General features: G+C 46.2%; 1 long non-coding RNA gene across 1 annotated transcript in view; it reads right to left on the bottom strand.

Annotated features, from left to right (window-relative positions):
- Positions 1–311: 311 nt before the first annotated feature.
- The window catches only part of LOC142656901 (uncharacterized), a 44,827-nt gene continuing 26,528 nt past the window's right edge, over positions 312–18,610 (bottom strand). Inside the window, exon 3 of the long non-coding RNA XR_012849774.1 lies at positions 312–394. This is a non-coding gene — a long non-coding RNA (uncharacterized LOC142656901). The remainder of the gene's footprint in view (positions 395–18,610) is intronic.

Raw genomic sequence — 18,610 nt, 5'->3', positions numbered from 1 at the left:
GCTCCTATATACAAGAATATAAGAACTATGTATGATGTACTGCTCCCTTTGTAGTGATGTCAGGTACCATTATTTTTCCTTTGGTTCAGTACAGAGGAGCAGTTGACACGTCTCATGTAAGGAATACTTGGAGAACATCTATAGACTTTGCTATAAATTGTGTTCTTTATCACTGACAATAAGAAGCCATTTTCTGTAAGTTTCCATTCTTGACATTTTTATGTTCTGGTTTCGCCGTCAGTTATTGCTCAGTGAAGCAGATTTACTATTAGAATACGGTATAAATGTTATTCTTACCTTCTGGGAATATCAGTTTATTATTTATTGACTTCCTTCGCTGTAATGAAAGCGTCAGTGGTGATAGCGAGTGCCAATCCCGATGAAACAACCAAATCTGCAATTTGTGGAGAGGGGGGGGGGGGTACATCAAATGTCAGGCTGCAATGGAGAGCATTTCTCTTAAAACAACAACAAAAACTTGCCCCAGTTTAATTTCCAGACTAATCTTAAGCATGTTCTTCATTACATCCTTTTCTGGGAAAGCTGGGTGATCAATTGTCCGCCAATCATTAGAATTCACATTATACAGCTCCCATAGAGTTATATGATAACATTCTGCTGCCTGCAGTCACCACTAGGGGGAGCTCACTACATACAGATATATACAGCTCCCATAGAGTTTATGATAACATTCTGCTGCCTGCAGTCACCACTAGGGGGAGCTCACTACATACAGATATATACAGCTCCCATAGAGTTATATGATAACCTTCTGCTGCCTGCAGTCACCACTAGGAGGAGCTCACTACAAACAGATATATACAGCTCCCATAGAGTTATATGATAACATTCTGCTGCCTGCAGTCACCACTAGGAGGAGCTCACTACATACAGATATATACAGCTCCCATAGAGTTATATGATAACATTCTGCTGCCTGCAGTCACCACTAGGAGGAGCTCACTACATACAGATATATACAGCTCCCATAGAGTTACATGATAACATTCTGCTGCCTGCAACCTCCACTAGGGGAAGCTCACTACATACAGATATATACAGCTCCCATAGAGTTACATCATAGCAGTATATTACCTGCAGCCACCACTAGGGGGAGCTTACTTCAAACTGGTTATACATGGAACTCCATAATAACACAGTATACAATAAGCTGCCCTAGTGGTGGCTGTAAACAGGGAGATTTGCTACCGACATGGTGCAAATTCACAGGGATGAACGATTGTAGAAACAATTGTTCGTCCCCATAGTAAACGATCATTGTGCCGTTTTAAGTGAGCAAACGAGTGCCAATCGTCAAGCTGTATTGTTGATCCACTCTCGTTTTAAAGGTGGTAAACAGGCAATATCTGCCCCATGTAAAACCACTTTAAGGGCCCATTCACACGTGGCGGAATTGCTGTGGAATTCTCCTGCGGCCGTTTTTTACATTTGTTTCAATACATTTTCAGGCAAGTTAGTTCAGATGTTGCGGAAAACTCAGCTGCGGACCACAGGCTGCGGTGCGGAATTTTCCCTCCCAGCATGCACTGTCTGTTGCGGAGAAGAAGCGGAATTTCACTGCGGATTTCAGCCTCTGCAATGCAAAACCTGAAATCTGTGGCAAGTCCCCTGTGATATCTGCAACGTCTGAATTACCTGTCAAATATGCAAATGTTGCTGCAGATTCGTTGCGTAATTGCCCCAAATCTGCACCAACATTTGCAGCGGAAAAACTCCGCCACGTGTGAACATGGCCTAAGGTCGGATTCACATGAGCGTGTGCGTTTTGGGAACGCAAAAAACGCAACGTTTTGCGTGCGCAAAAGGCACTTAACAGCTCCGTGTGTCAGCCCCGTATGATGCGCGGCTGCGTGATTTTCTCGCAGCCGCCATCATTATGACACTCCATTTGGATGTTTGTAAACAGAAAAGCACATGGTGCTTTTCTGTTTTCATTCATAGTTTGACAGCTGTTGCACGAATCACGAGCGTCCCACGGAAGTGCTTCCGTGCGACATGCGTGGTTTTCACGCACCCATTGACTTCAATGGGTGCGTGATGTGCGAAATATGCCCAAAGAACGGACATGTCGTGACTTTTTCGCAGCGCACTCACGCTGAGTAAACACTGACATGTCACAGTTGCACTGCCCATAGACTAATATAGGTCCGTGCGGCGCTCGTGAAAATTATGCGCGTTGCATGGATGTATATCACGTTCGTCTAAATAAGCCCTAAAAGTCATGCAGAGATTGACAGACAAGATGTAGCCAATAAAGAGTCAAGTGCTTGATATTCTCTCGCCAGACAAAGCTGATTATAAGAGATATATATATATATACACACATGGGGGGGGGGGGGATTAGCGCTCCACGCAGCAGAGCCCTCCAGTAACGTAGCTCTCCATTACAGCTTTCATATTTTCCTCTCAGTCCAATTTATCAAAGTCTGAAAAGTGGGACACGACGATCTGCTTGTAGGGAGAATATTCAGTGCTCTGCGTCGTTAATGGACTGCAGGATCCTCTGCTTATCTGCCTGCCCAGAGCCTAAAAATAAAGAGTGCGCCAATGTACATGTGTGTCCGCAGCTCATTCATCATCCACAGATGGATAAATGTCAACGCATCAACATTAATGGTGATGAGTTCCTCACTACAATGTCTGTATTCTGCTGAGAATACAGCCTATCCATTCACTAGAGAGCAGCGGTGACAACACGGAGAATGCAGCCTATCCATTCACTAGAGAGCAGCGGTGACAACACGGAGAATGCAGCCTATCCATTCACTAGAGAGCAGCGGTGACAACACTGAGAATGCAGCCTATCCATTCACTAGAGAGCAGCGGTGACAACACGGAGAATACACTAGAGAGTAGCGGTGACATCACTGAGAATGCAGCCTATCCATCTACTAGAGAGCAGCGGTGACATCACTGAGAATAAAGCATAATTATTGTAATAATTTATACTCCATTCCTTCCCCTTTCCAAGATCTCTGCTTGCTGTATAAATTAAAATATTCATTGAGGCTGACAACTGGTTGAGACCTAATTTTCCCAGCTGAGGTTTGTTGTTTTTTTTTTTGTTTTGTTTTGTTTTTTTACAATTGTGTCCTTTCTGGGAAATCCTAAACTAAACACAGGAGTAGCACAAATCCCTCTCCTATCCTCATAGTTTGTTACAATGTATCAGTCTGGAGTCCAGTGATTGTTCAGCTCACCGAGGATTGTCTAAACTAATACATTTGTAGTAAAACCTCAGCTTTGAGAAATATTAGGTCAGGACATGTTTTTATCTTTTGGATTTAAACAAGAATGTCTTGATTCACTGACAGCAAGCAGAAATCTTGAAAACAGTGAGGAATTAAGACATGAAGTCTATTTAAAATGGACAGAACTTCTTATTCTACAATGACTAATCTTTATCTACATGGACTGGATGACCGTTTAGGGCACGTTCACACACAGCGTAAAGATTGTGCAACATCATCCACATTCTCCGTTCAGAAATTCTTTGACGTTTTCGCCGGAGACATTGACATTGAGAATCCGCAACGCAGGCCAATTTCCGCAGGTTTTTCTGCAGTTTTTTTCTGCGGCGTGTGGATAAAAAAAATTAAAATTGGAAAATTGCGCAGTGTTTACGCTGTGTGTGGACAGACGCCTACTCTTCGTTTTTTGTACTGCGGAGGAGCCGGGATTTTATGGCGCAGAACCATCACGTTGCGCTTCCTTGAGGAGAATTGCCATCTGTAACATTTGGGTCACTCGGTCCCTTGTTCTTACACCTCCGGCTACAAGTAAAATGTTAATTATGATAAATGGCTGCTCCGACAATGGCGTCCTGTCAGCCAACTTCCCAACGTCTCTAAATAAAATATATTCCTGGCGGAGGGGGGGGGGGGCGAGCGCCCGACACCCTGCCAGCTTTAAAAGCAAAATGTGTCCTGGCAGGAAGATTGTATGAAATATTAAAACTCATTTCATCGGCGGCTGGTTACTCAGATTCTCGCCGCAGGTCTCCCGGGCTCTGCGCTATCTCTGCAGCCAAGTGACGGTTATCTGTCACCGAGTCTCCGATTATTTGGGTGGAGGAAGAAGCTCTGAATATGGGGGAGGGGGGGCAAGGATTACTGACGGCAATCATCCCCAATACAACCCGGAAATGTGAGATTGTAGCGATATCTATACGCCTGTCATAATGCAGCGCCATCCGACCATTGTCACCATCATTGCGAGAACAAAGTAGTCAGGGGGGGGCGGGGAGCGATATTTCACTATAATCCGACATTTGCAATAAGATTGTAGGAAAAATTTGTTACATAGAAACAGACGAAAAATATAAAGTGAATGATGGGGAATGTAGTGCTGCGTGGTTTTCTGAAACTGTATCACATGATTGGCTTACATACACGGCTCAGGAGACCGTATCACACATGATAGGATTAGATACACGGCTCAGCAGACAGTATCACACATGATAGGATTAGATACACGGCTCAGCAGACAGTATCACACATGATAGGATTAGATACACAGCTCAGCAGACAGTATCACACATGATAGGATTAGATACACAGCTCAGCAGACAGTATCACACATGATAGGATTAGATACACAGCTCAGCAGACCGTATCACACATGATAGGATTAGATACACGGCTCAGGAGACAGTATCACACATAGGATTAGATACACGGCTCAGGAGACAGTATCACACATGATAGGATAGATACACAGCTCAGCAGACAGTATCACACATGATAGGATTAGATGCAGTGGCTCAGAAGGCAGTATCACACATGATAGGATTAGATACACAGCTCAGGAGACAGTATCACACATGATCGGATTAGATACACGGCTCAGCCGACAGTATCACACATGATAGGATTAGATACACAGCTCAGCAGACAGCATCACACATGATAGGATTAGATACACAGCTCAGCAGACAGTATCACACATGATAGGATTAGATACACCGCTCAGCAGACAGTATCACACATGATAGGATTAGATACAGTAGCTCAGCAGACAGTATCACACATGACCGGCTTAGATACAGCGGCTCAGCAGATGGTATCACACATGATGGGATTAGATACAGCGGCTCAGCAGACCGTATCACACATGATAGGATTAGATACAGAGGCTCAGCAGACAGTATCACACATGATAGGATTAGATACACAGCTCAGCAGACAGTATCACACATGATAGGATTAGATACAGCAGCTCAGGAGACAGTATCACACATGATAGGATTAGATACAGCAGCTCAGGAGACAGTATCACACATGATAGGATTAGATACAGCAGCTCAGGAGACAGTATCACACATGATAGGATTAGATACAGCAGCTCAGGAGACAGTATCACACATGATAGGATTAGATACACGGCTCAGGAGACAGTATCACACATGATAGGATTAGATACACGGCTCAGGAGACAGTATCACACATGATAGGATTAGATACACGGCTCAGCAGACAGTATCACACATGATAGGATTAGATACACGGCTCAGGAGACAGTATCACACATGATAGGATTAGATACACAGCTCAGCAGACAGTATCACACATGATAGGATTAGATACACGGCTCAGCAGACAGTATCACACATGATAGGATTAGATACACGGCTCAGCAGACAGTATCACACATGATAGGATTAGATACAGCAGCTCAGGAGACAGTATCACACATGATAGGATTAGATACACGGCTCAGGAGACAGTATCACACATGATAGGATTAGATACACGGCTCAGGAGACAGTATCACACATGATAGGATTAGATACACAGCTCAGCAGACAGTATCACACATGATAGGATTAGATACACGGCTCAGGAGACAGTATCACACATGATAGGATTAGATACACGGCTCAGGAGACAGTATCACACATGATAGGATTAGATACACAGCTCAGCAGACAGTATCACACATGATAGGATTAGATACACGGCTCAGGAGACAGTATCACACATGATAGGATTAGATACACGGCTCAGGAGACAGTATCACACAATAGGATTAGATACACGGCTCAGGAGACAGTATCACACATGATAGGATTAGATACACGGCTCAGGAGACGTTATCACACATGATAGGATTAGATACACAGCTCAGCAGACAGTATCACACATGATAGGATTAGATACACAGCTCAGCAGACAGTATCACACATGATAGGATTAGATACACAGCTCAGCAGACAGTATCACACATGAGAGGATTAAATACAGTGGCTCAGCAGACAGTATCACACATGATAGGATTAGATACACATCTCAGCAGACAGTATCACACATGATAGGATTAGATACACAGCTCAGCAGACGGTATCACACATGATGGGATTAGATACAGCGGCTCAGCAGACAGTATCACACATGATAGGATTAGATACAGCGGCTCAGCAGACAGTATCACACATGATTGGATTAGATACACAGCTCAGCAGACAGTATCACACATGATAGGATTAGATACAGCGGCTCAGCAGATGGTATCACACATGACAGGCTCAGATACGGTGGCTCAGCAGTATTTTATGGGCAATAGAGGAGTTGATTCTCACACTGGAGTAATACAGAATATTATCACAGATTTTTCACAGATTGAAGGTCACAGATCTCTCCCTCGGTTGTGGAGGTGACTCCTTCCTGCTCCTGTACTCGTGTTGTTCAGCCAGAGACCGGACATATGCGGCCGCAGAGTCCCTGGCACAGGACGGTGACTTATCTAGACCAAAACCCAGCAGTGATCGCTGGAACTGATCAAATATTAAAGGGGAAACATAGAAAGGATCAGGTTTAGGCCTCATTTACACGAACGTATTATACGCGCGTGCGACGCGCGTGCTTTGCACGCATGTCGTACGCACCTATATTAGTCAATGGGGCTGTTTAGACGATGCGTGAATTGCGCTCATTGCGTGTGCGCAGAAAAAAACTCACGACATGTTCTATAATCGTGCGTTTTTCGCGCACTCACGCACCCATTGAAGTCAATGGGTGCGTGAAAACCACGCATGCCGCACGGAAGCACTTCCGTGCGAACTGCGTGATTCGCGCAAGAGCTGTCAAACTCCTGAATGTAAACAGAAAAGCACCACGTGCTTTTCTGTTTACAAACATCCAAACGGAGTGTCAAATTCGAGATGAGCGCCCCGAACTTCACCGGGTTCGGCCAAACTCGTTTTGACCGAAACCGGTAAAAAATGTTCGGGTACGCGACGTCAGGAGACAGTCACTGTCCACGGTGCTGAAAGCGTTAAACTGGTTCAGCACCATGGACAGTGACTTCCGCTCCGAAAATCCATGAACCTGTAAAAAAAAAAAGACGTTCTGACTTACCGATAACTCCGGTCCGACCTCCCGGGATGACAGTTCAGTCAAAGTGACAGCTGCAGCCAATCACAGGCCAAGCACAGGCTGCAGCCAATCACAGGCCAAGCACAGGCTGCAGCCAATCACAGGCTGCAGCGGTCTCATGGACTGCGGCGTCATCCTGGGAGGTGGGGCCGGATGACAAGAGAGGGACGCGTCACCAAGGCAACGGCCGGGAGCCCGGACTGGAGGAAGCAGGAAGTTCTTGGTAAGTATGAAAGTCTTTTTTTATTCACAGGTTGCTGTATATTGTGTTCGGCATTCACTGTCGAGGGTGCTGAAAGAGTTACTGCCGATCAGTTAACTCTTTCAGCACCTTGGACAGTGACGGGCGTCGACTAGCCTCATCAATATGATGGCGGCTGCGCGAAAATCACGCAGCCGCGCATCATACACGGATGACACACGGAGCTGCCAAGTGCCTTTTGCGCGCGCAAAACGCAGCGTTTTTTGCGCGCGCAAAACGCACACGCTCGTGTAAATGAGGCCTTAATCCTATAGAGTTTAGGGCCCAGAAATGTATCATGTATCTAATTTTGAGGACTCCTGACAGAAGATGATTATGGAGGGGGACCCGCTCTTCGGCCTCATGCACACTTCCATCACCGTTTTCACGGCCGTTTTTCACAGATCCGTGTGTCCGTGATTTGATCAGTGTGGTTCCTGCCTGTACTCCGTGTACACTTCCGTGTTTCCGTTTCCGAGCGCCGCGCATGGTAATCACTATCCAGTGTGCTGAAAGAGTTAAGTGCTGGATAGAGAGAAGGGGCTGCACTGATCGGCAGTATCTCTTTCAGCACCCTGGACAGTGAGTACCATGCGCGGCGCTCACAATATAGATTTCTAATGTTTCCTACAAAAACCCCAACTCATACTTACCCAGAACTCCCTGCTTCTTCCTCCAGTCTGGCCTCCTGGGGTGACATTTCATCCCATGTGACCGCTGCAGCCAATCACAGGCTGCAGCAGTCACATGGACTGCTGCGTCATCCAGGGAGGTCGGAAGAGGGACACGTCACCCAGACAACGGCCTGGGGTACGTATGAACTGCTTTTTCTTTCTATCACTGCGGCTGCTCTGCCTGAAAGGGCTGCCCCTTCTCTCTATCCAGCACTGATAGAGGGAAGGGGTTGCCGATTAGTGCAGTGCAATATCTCTTCTGTACTTCTGCCCGCCCGGCCGTTGCTAGGCAATGGCTCCATCACACACGGACGGCAAACGGATGCCTTCTGTGTGCCTTCAGTTTTTTTGACGGCACCATTGACTTGCATGGGCCCCACGGTCACGGAATCTCGGACCAAAGTAGGACATGCTCTACTTTTGTCGGAACGGAACAACGGGACCGTCAAAAAAACTGAAGTGTGCATGGCCCCATTGAAATGAATGGGTCAGGGTGCCGGACGTCAGAAAAACAGCTAGCACCCTGAAGGAAAAAACGGATGTGGGCATGGGGCCTTACTGCTGGGACTTCAGCCTCTTGGGGTGGAGTTATTGCTTGACAACTGTTGTCAGTGATTGTCCTGCCGTCCTGACAGTGGACATGACTCTCAAGCTCAGGATACAAAGTAACACAACGTCGCGTTGCATTTCGGTAAAATCGCAATCACAGCGCAACTTCAATGCTTTCGTATGGGGGAAGAGTGGTAAGAAGTGCGTGATCGGTGCAGGCTCCTTGTATATATATCAATGATCAGGGGGCTCCCAGCGGTGACCCCCAACTCCCCTTCATTTTCAGTTTCTAGTAGAGCGACAGTTTGTGCGGGGGCAGCGTCAGATATCAGGGTATCATCGGGGTTAATTCATCATAAATACAATGTTTGGTAAACACCAGATTGAAACAGAATTCACACTGAGGCTTCCTCTTTACGGCTTCGTTCACATCTGCGCCACGGCCCGTTCTGACGTTCTGTCTGAGCTTTCTGTCGGAACGGAGACCTGACAGACATAGGTTTCCGTTTCCATCGCCATTGATGTCAATGGTGACAGATCTGGTGCCAATGGTTTCCGTTGGTTGCATAGTCGACTACGCTATTGATACCGTCAAAACGACCGAACCCTCGCACAACGGAGACAAACGGAAACCATTGGCACCGGATCCGTCAGCATTGAGATCAATGGCGATGGAAACGGAAACCTATGGTTTCAGTTTGTGTCAGTCAGGGCTCCGTTCTAACAGAAAGCTCCATCGGAACGGAGTCCTGACGCCGATGTGAACGAAGCCTAAAATGAAATGTATCAGGATAAGAGGACACCCTGATAATTGGGGGGGGGGGGGGGTTGGTCATTAATATCCGGCTCCGTTTATTTGTGTGTGGAGATGTTATTCTTTGACACCAATATTATAGATATAAATGTGCCGCATTAGTCAGTGTATTTCTGGCAGCCGGACACATTCCTGCCACACTCCACCTGCTCCGGCGCCACGGGCATGAGAAACACACCGCCCAAAGATCTGCATATACCGACCCCGCATCATGTAACCCCATAGACCCCAGGCTGCTCCTGTCAATCAAAGTCGAGTACTCCACCCCTAGAATAGAATGTGGAACTGCTAAAAGGGGTTATCCACGTCCCAAAAGTCTGATTAGAGTTGTAGTTGATGTACAATGATAAATTCTGCAAGTTTCTAATATACATTGTGTTTCAATTCCTTGCCATTTTCTTATATCTGCTTCCTGTCAGTAAATTGGACTATTCTTGATTACAACCAGAGGGTGAAAACCCTGTCCTGTCCTACTAATTCTCACAGCTGAGGGTTTGTTACAATTGTATCCAGTCCAGACAATCCTCTGTGAGATAAACTGTGTGGACTCCGGACTGCTCATTTTACCTGCACTGATACATTGTAGCAAATGACATGATTGTTTACATTTAGGAGCTCCATGTTCTGTTCTTCCATGGTTTTTTTTTTAGATCAAAAGACGAATGGTGGCACAAGATGGAGGACACCCTTAGGGCTTATTCAGACAAACGTGATATACGTCCGTGCAACGCGCGTGATTTTCACGCGCCTCGCATGGACCTATATTAGTCTATGGGTCAGTTCAGACAGTTCGTGACGTCCGCGTGTGTCCGCTGCGTAAAACTCACGACATGTCCTTTCTTAGTGCGTATTTCGCACATCACGCACCTATTGAAGTCAATGGGTGCGTGAAAACCACGCATGTCACATGGAAGCACTTCTGTGGGACGCGCCTGATTCGCGCAACAGCAGTCAAAAGGATGAATGAAAACAGAAAAGCACCACGTGCTACAAACATACAAACAGTGTCATAATGATGGCGGCTGCGCGAAAATCACTCAGCCGCGCATCATACGGGGCTGACACACGGAGCTGTTAAGTACCTTTTGCGCGCTCAAAACGCACACGCTCGTGTGAATCCGGCCTTAGGTTATGTTCACACGATTAACAAAATACGTCTGAAAATACGGAGCCGTTTTCAAGGGAAAACAGCTCCTGATTTTCAGACGTTTTTTTAAGCAACTCGCGATTTTCGATGTGTATTTTACGGCCGTTTTTGGAGTCAATGAAAAACGGCTCCAAAAACGTCCCAAGAAGTGACCTGCACTTCTTTTTCGTGCCCGTTTTTCAAAACGGTTGCGTAAAAAAACGGCCCATCGGAAAAGAACGCTGTTTTTCCCATTGAAATGAATAGGCAGATGTTCTGCTCCCTCTGATTTTTCAGCCGTTTTTCGGTACGTTTACGGCCGGAAAAACGGCTGAAAATAGCCCGTGTGAACATACCCGAAGGCCTGATTCACACGAACGCTGCGCATCTCAAACGTGAAAAACTGCAGTTTTTCACGTCCGAGGTGCATCCGTGCTCAGCGCTGCGGGACGCGATGTCACGCATCCCCCATAGTTGAGAGTCTATGGGGGGATGCGTGAAAGGAACGGACATGTCCTATTTTCCCACGGACCCTTCACACGGTCAGTGGAAACAACGGCTGTGTGAACGGCCACATTGAATTACATAGGTCCGTGGGATGGCCGCTGTTTCAATGGCCGTCCCACGGACGCTTAACACGCTCGTGTGAATCCGGCCTAAGAGTAAAGAGCAGACCCCTGAGCAGCCATGTCTATAATTCAAATCTGTGGCCCCATCCCGTCCGTCAGCTCATCCCCCACTAACCATTGAGCTATTCTTCTGTAGATGAGCCATCAATCACCAATGCGCAATATTCCAGGTCACCAAAGACATGATATGATCTGTCTCTTATAATTATTTGTCATCTGATCAAATTGATTTTTCTTCCTCTCAATGGGTTAATATAAACTGATTGAAGACATTACAGGATTCCTGCCTCCAGATGCATTATGGGAAAAAACGATATATTTCAGGTGTTACAGGGGAGGTCAAGCAGATACAATGTTAGGCCTCATTTACACGAACGTGATATACGTCCGTGCAACGCGCGTGCTTTTCACGCGGGTCGCACGGACCTATGCAAGTCTATGGGGGCATGCAGACAGTCCGTGAGTTTTGCTCAGCGTGAGTGCGCTGAAAAAAACTCACGACATGTTCTACACTTCTGCGTTTTTCGCGCATCACGCACCCATTGAAGTCAATGGGTGCGTGAAAACCACGAAGGTCGCACGGAAGCACTTCCATGCGAACTGCGTGATTCGCGCAAGAGCTGTCAAACTCTGAATGTAAACAGAAAAGCACCACGTGCTTTTCTGTTTACAAACATCCAAACGGAGTGTCAGAATTTAGAGATGAGCGAACCGAACTTCACCGGGTTCGGCCGAACTCGTTTTGACCGAACCCTGCAAAAAAAATTCCGGTACGCGACGTCAGGAGACAGTCACTGTCCAGGGTGCTGAAAGAGTTAAACTGGTTCAGCACCCTGGACAGTGACTTCCGATCACAATATACATGAACGTGTAAAAAAATAAAGTTCTGACTTACCGAGAACTCCCGGCTTCTTCCTCCAGTCTTACCTCCCGGGATGACAATTCAGTCCAAGTGACAGCTGCAGCCAATCACAGGCCAATCACAGGCTGCAGCGGTCACATGGACTGCCGCGTCATCCAGGGAGGTGGGGCCGGATGTCAAGAGAGGGACGCGTCACCAAGGCAACGGCAGGGAGACCGGACTGGAGGAAGCAGGAAGTTCTTGGTAAGTATGAACGTCTTTTTTTAATTCACAGGTAGCTGTATATTGGGATCGGTAGTCACTGTCCCGGGTGCAGAAACAGTTACTGCCGATCGCTTAACTCTTTCAGCACCCTGGACAGTGACTGACGTCGACTAGCCTCATCTCTATGATGGCGGCTGCGCGAAAATCACGCAGCCGCGCATCATACACTGATGACACACGGAGCTGTCAAGTGCCTTTTGCGCGCGCAAAACGCTGTGTTTTTTTGCGTGCACAAAATGCACACGCTCATGTAAATGAGGCCTTACATAAAGTTCCATAAAGTATACACAGGCGAGACGGAGCGGTAATGGAATAACCGAGTTCAGGCAGCGTCCTGGGCGCGTCACACTACTCTGACAGCTGTGCACAGTCCGCGCAGGAACCAGTGATCGCCATTTCAAGCTCGGTTAGCCTTCTCTTTACCGCCAGGTGAACGGAATGAACCGTAAATAGAGATAAAAGGACTCAGAAGCTTCAGAAGGAATTAACCATTAATGATAAAGCACTGCAAAAACAGATCTCAATATTATACAGGAAAACACAGAGCACAAATATAAAACCGGCTACCCAGCTCTGATCACCATTAGGGCATGACCACACATGGCGGAATTCCTCCGCAACTGTCCGCATCAATGCCGCACCTAATCCGGGTTGCGGATTACGGCTGCGGATCTGCACAAAATGTGCAGAAAATTGATGCGGACTGGCCGCTGCGGACTGCAGGAAAAGTGCTTCCCTTCTCCCTATTCAGTGCAGGATAGAGAGAAGGGACAGCACTTTCCCTAGTGAAAGTAAACGATTTTCATACTTACCGCCCGTTGTCTTGATGACGCGTCCCTCCTTCGGCATCCAGCCCGACCTCCCTGGATGACGCGCCAGTCCATGTGACCGCTGCAGCCTGTGCTTGGCCTGTGATTGGCTGCAGCCGTCACTTCCACTGAAACGTCATCCTGGGAGGCCGGACTGGAGACAGAAACAGGGAGTTCTCGGTAAGTATGAACTTATATGTTTTTTTACAGATACATGTATATTGTGATCGGTAGTCACTGTCCCGGGTGCAGAAACAGTTACTGCCGATCGCTTAACTCTTTCAGCACCCTGGACAGTGACTATTTACAGACGTCTCCTAGCAACGCTCCCGTCATTACGGGAGCCCCATTGACTTCCTCAGTCTGGCTGTAGACCTAGAAATACATAGGTCCAGCCAGAATGAAGAAATGTCATGTTAAAAAACCAATACGCTCCGCACCACACATAACATGTGCATGACAGCTGCGGACTTCATTGCGGAACTTAGAATCTCCATTGAAGTCAATGGAGAAATTCCGCCATGAGTCCGCAACCAGTCCGCCACTGCTCCGCAACAGACAGAGCATGCTGCGGACACCACATTCCGCTCCGCAGCCTATGCTCCGCAGCGGAATTGTACGCATCGTGTAAACGAACACTGCGAAATTAAAGTGAAAGTCAATGGAGAAACGGCTCCGCTGCGGATTAACGCTGCGGAGTGTCCGCAGCGGAATTTAAGTGAAAATCCGCCATGTGTGAACCCGCCCTAATACAGGTTACATATAGAAGGAATCTCCAGGAACAGCAGTCACTGTGTACATATATTACATTACTTATCCTGTAGTGATCCTGAGTTACATCCTGTATTATACTCCAGAGCTGCACTCACTATTCTGCTGGTGGAGTCACTGTGTACATATATCACATTATTTATCCTGTACTGATCCTGAGTTACATCCTGTATTATACTCCAGAGCTGCACTCACTATTCTGCTGGTGGGGTCACTATGCACATACATTACATTACATTACTTATCCTGTACTGATCCTGAGTTACATCCTGTATTATACTCCAGAGCTGCACTCACTATTCTGCTGGTGGAGTCACTGTGTACATACATTACATTACTTATCCTGTACTGATCCTGAGTTACATCCTGTATTATAATCCAGAGCTGCACTCACTATTCTGCTGGTTGGGTCACTGTGTACATACATTACATTACTTATCCTGTACTGATCCTGAGTTACATCCTGTATTATACTCCAGAACTGTACTCACTATTCTGCTGGTGGAGTCACTGTGTGCATACATTACATTACTTATCCTGTACTGATCCTGAGTTATATCCTGTATTATACTCCAGAGCTGCACTCACTGTTCTGCTGGTGGAGTCACTGTGTACATACATTACATTACTTATCCTGTACTGATCCTGAGTTACATCCTGTATTATAATCCAGAGCTGCACTCACTATTCTGCTGGTTGGGTCACTGTGTACATACATTACTTATCCTGTACTGATCCTGAGTTATATCCTGTATTATACTCCAGAGCTGCACTCACTATTCTGCTGGTGGAGTCACTGTGTACATACATTACATTACTTATCCTGTACTGATCCTGAGTTACATCCTGTATTATACTCCAGAGCTGCACTCACTATTCTGCTGGTGGAGTCACTGTGTACATACATTACATTACTTATCCTGTACTGATCCTGAGTTACATCCTGTATTATACTCCGGAGCTGCACTAACTATTCTGCTGGTGGTGTCACTGTGTGCATACATTACATTACTTATCCTGCACTGATCCTGAGTTACATCCTGTATTATACTCCAGAACTGTACTCACTATTCTGCTGGTGGAGTCACTGTGTGCATACATTACATTACTTATCCTGTACTGATCCTGAGTTATATCCTGTATTATACTCCAGAGCTGCACTCACTGTTCTGCTGGTGGAGTCACTGTGTACATACATTACATTACTTATCCTGTACTGATCCTGAGTTACATCCTGTATTATAATCCAGAGCTGCACTCACTATTCTGCTGGTTGGGTCACTGTGTACATACATTACATTACTTATCCTGTACTGATCCTGAGTTACATCCTGTATTATACTCCAGAGCTGCACTCACTATTCTGCTGGTGGAGTCACTGTGTACATACATTACTTATCCTGTACTGATCCTGAGTTACATCCTGTATTATACTCCAGAGCTGCACTCACTATTCTGCTGGTGGAGTCACTGTGTACATACATTACATTACTTATCCTGTACTGATCCTGAGTTACATCCTGTATTATACTCCGGAGCTGCACTCATTATTCTGCTGGTGGAGTCACTGTGTACATACATTACATTACTTATCCTGTACTGATCCTGAGTTACTGCTGTCTGATTTTCTTTGGTTATGAATGATCTTCAATGTATGAAAATAGTTTCACAAAATCAATAAAAATTGTATTTAAAAAAAATCAATAAAAAGGATAATGCAATAAAAGTAAATGGGAGGCCGTCCTAGACAATAATGTGGGAGGAGCCGTGGATACAATGTGAGCCGCAGACAATAGACGGATCCAGCGTGTGATAAATAATCGATTGTCTTTATAAAACAGCTGGGATTTTGTCACTGGACACAAAGCTTCATGTCATGTAAAGGGGAGGGTATTATAGATTTACATAGCCACACCCTCTCATTTACATAAAGTTAGTGACAGTATCACTGCCTGCAAGGACAGATGGTTACTCCATAAGCCATTTATATGACCTCTGACCTGTGACCTGTGACCCTGTGTGATAATCTGCTGATCCACATTGCAGTACAGACCCTGGGAATTCCCATGGAGGAAGAAGACAGGAGGATTCCCCCTCCCCCACATTACAGGGAGGAGACGCGATATCTATTATGTCTCTTATAAATGAATGGGCCCCACCTGCTCCTCACCAGGTGAATCGCAGCCGAAGTAAAAGACCATGGGAAAATCACCCACTATCCCTGCCCCTCACAAAATGGACTTCAAGGAATTTTCCAGTTTTATGTAAACCAAATGCAATCTGCCGCAAATTCCGGTAAATATGTTGTTCCGGCCAAACCCCAATCATTGTTATCACCACTATCGAAAAATGGCGAGAAAAGACTAAAACTACAAAAAGTAAATTATTGTACAAATGTGGCATGCGCCATGGTTTGTGATTTATTGAATGCCCCAAAAGTGAGAAAGCCAATAACCACCCCCCCTTTGTTTCATTTTCAAGATCTCTGCTTGCCGTCAGTTAATTAGATTTTTGTTGTTTATATTCACAGGCTGAAAACCTGTACATATCTAACAATTCTCACAGCTGAGGGCTTGTTACAATTGTATCCAGTCTAGGCAATCATCTGTGAGATAAACAGCCTGAACTCCAGACTGATACATTTTACCTGCACTGATGCATTGTAACAAACTATCTGGACACAAGAGAGATTTGTGAAATAACAAACGGACTCTTGAGGGAGAGAACCATGATGTACTAACACTTGGAACAGACAATCACAGACTGACAATACACAGTGAGCTCCTCCTAGTGGAGGCAGCAGGCATCAGAATGTTATCATGTAACTCTATGGGAGCTGTATATATCTGTATGTAGTGAGCTCCCCCTAGTGGAGGCTGCAGGCATCAGAATGTTATCATGTAACTCTATGGGAGCTGTATATATCTGTATGTAGTGAGCTCCCCCTAGTGGAGGCTGCAGGCAGCAGAATGTTATCATGTAACTCTATGGGAGCTGTATATATCTGTATGTAGTGAGCTCCCCCTAGTGGTGGCTGCAGGCAGCAGAATGTTATCATGTAACTCTATGGGAGCTGTATATATCTGTATGTAGTGAGCTCCCCCTAGTGGTGGCTGCAGGCAGCAGAATGTTATCATGTAACTCTATGGGAGCTGTATATATCTGTATGTAGTGAGCTCCCCCTAGTGGTGGCTGCAGGCAGCAGAATGTTATCATGTAACTGTCTATTTAAGGGATTTGGAGCTTTGTATCAGAAAATCCTGAGCTCTAACCCCTATAAAGATATAGTGTAACATTAATCAGCGCAGAATGTTGGACCTAAAACCCTGATGGTAAAAGGTGGAGATTAGTTTTAAGGTTAGAGACACGTCCAGTGTGTGGAGTCTGTTCAGAAACTAGAAATGATCATTTTGCCTCCTGTAATGTTTTTTTCTCTGCCTATTCATCCATCAGTAACAGCAGATCTTTGCTTCAAGCAGCTGTGTCCCCACTATACTCTGTGCCCCATCATCTGATAAGCCCCATCATTACCTGTGCCCCCCACTAGCTGTGCCTCCCTTCAGCTGTGCCCCCCACTATCTGTGCCCTCATCATCAGCTGTGCCCCATTATCACCTTTGCGCCCCATCATCACCTGTGCCTCCATCAGCTGATCCCCCACTATCTGTTCCTCCCTTCAGCTATGCACCCCACTATCTGTGCCCTCATCATCAGCTATGCACCCCACTATCTGTGCCCTCAGCATCAGCTGTGCCCCCACTATCTGTGCCCTCATCAGCTGTGCCCCCACTATCTGTGCCCTCATCATCAGCTGTGCCCCCACTATCTGTGCCCTCATCATCAGCTGTGCCCACACTATCTGTGCCCTCATCAGCTGTGCCCCCACTATCTGTGCCCTCATCAGCTGTGCCCCCACTATCTGTGCCCTCATCATCAGCTGTGCCCCCACTATCTGTGCCCTCATCAGCTGTGCCCCCACTATCTGTGCCCTCATCAGCTGTGCCCCCACTATCTGTGCCCTCATCATCAGCTGTGCCCCCACTATTTGTGCCCTCATCAGCTGTGCCCCCACTATCTGTGCCCTCATCAGCTGTGCCCCCACTATCTGTGCCCTCATCAGCTGTGCCCCCACTATCTGTGCCCTCATCATCAGCTGTGCCCCCACTATCTGTGCCCTCATCATCAGCTGTGCCCCGACTATCTGTGCCCTCATCATCAGCTGTGCCCCGCTATGCTAGCCTCATTTTTACGACAGTGTTCCATCGCTTTGTTGTTGAAAACCCATGTAATTCTCTGATTCAAGAAAATCTGCTGCTGATATCGGTGCGCACACGTGAGTCATATTTGCGCCATATTTATATAGTGTACGACACCAGAGGTTCCCCTCAGTTTGGCGGCGCGGTCTAATATGTTGCACTTTATAAAACACATGCAACATTTTCTATAGCAAAAAATATGTTATAATTAATGTACATAAA

This window comes from Rhinoderma darwinii, chromosome 7, assembly GCF_050947455.1.
Source record: "Rhinoderma darwinii isolate aRhiDar2 chromosome 7, aRhiDar2.hap1, whole genome shotgun sequence".
NCBI classification, from domain to species: domain Eukaryota; kingdom Metazoa; phylum Chordata; class Amphibia; order Anura; family Rhinodermatidae; genus Rhinoderma; species Rhinoderma darwinii.
Note: the sequence above shows the minus strand (reverse complement) of the source record. Positions and strands in the feature narration are given on the sequence as shown.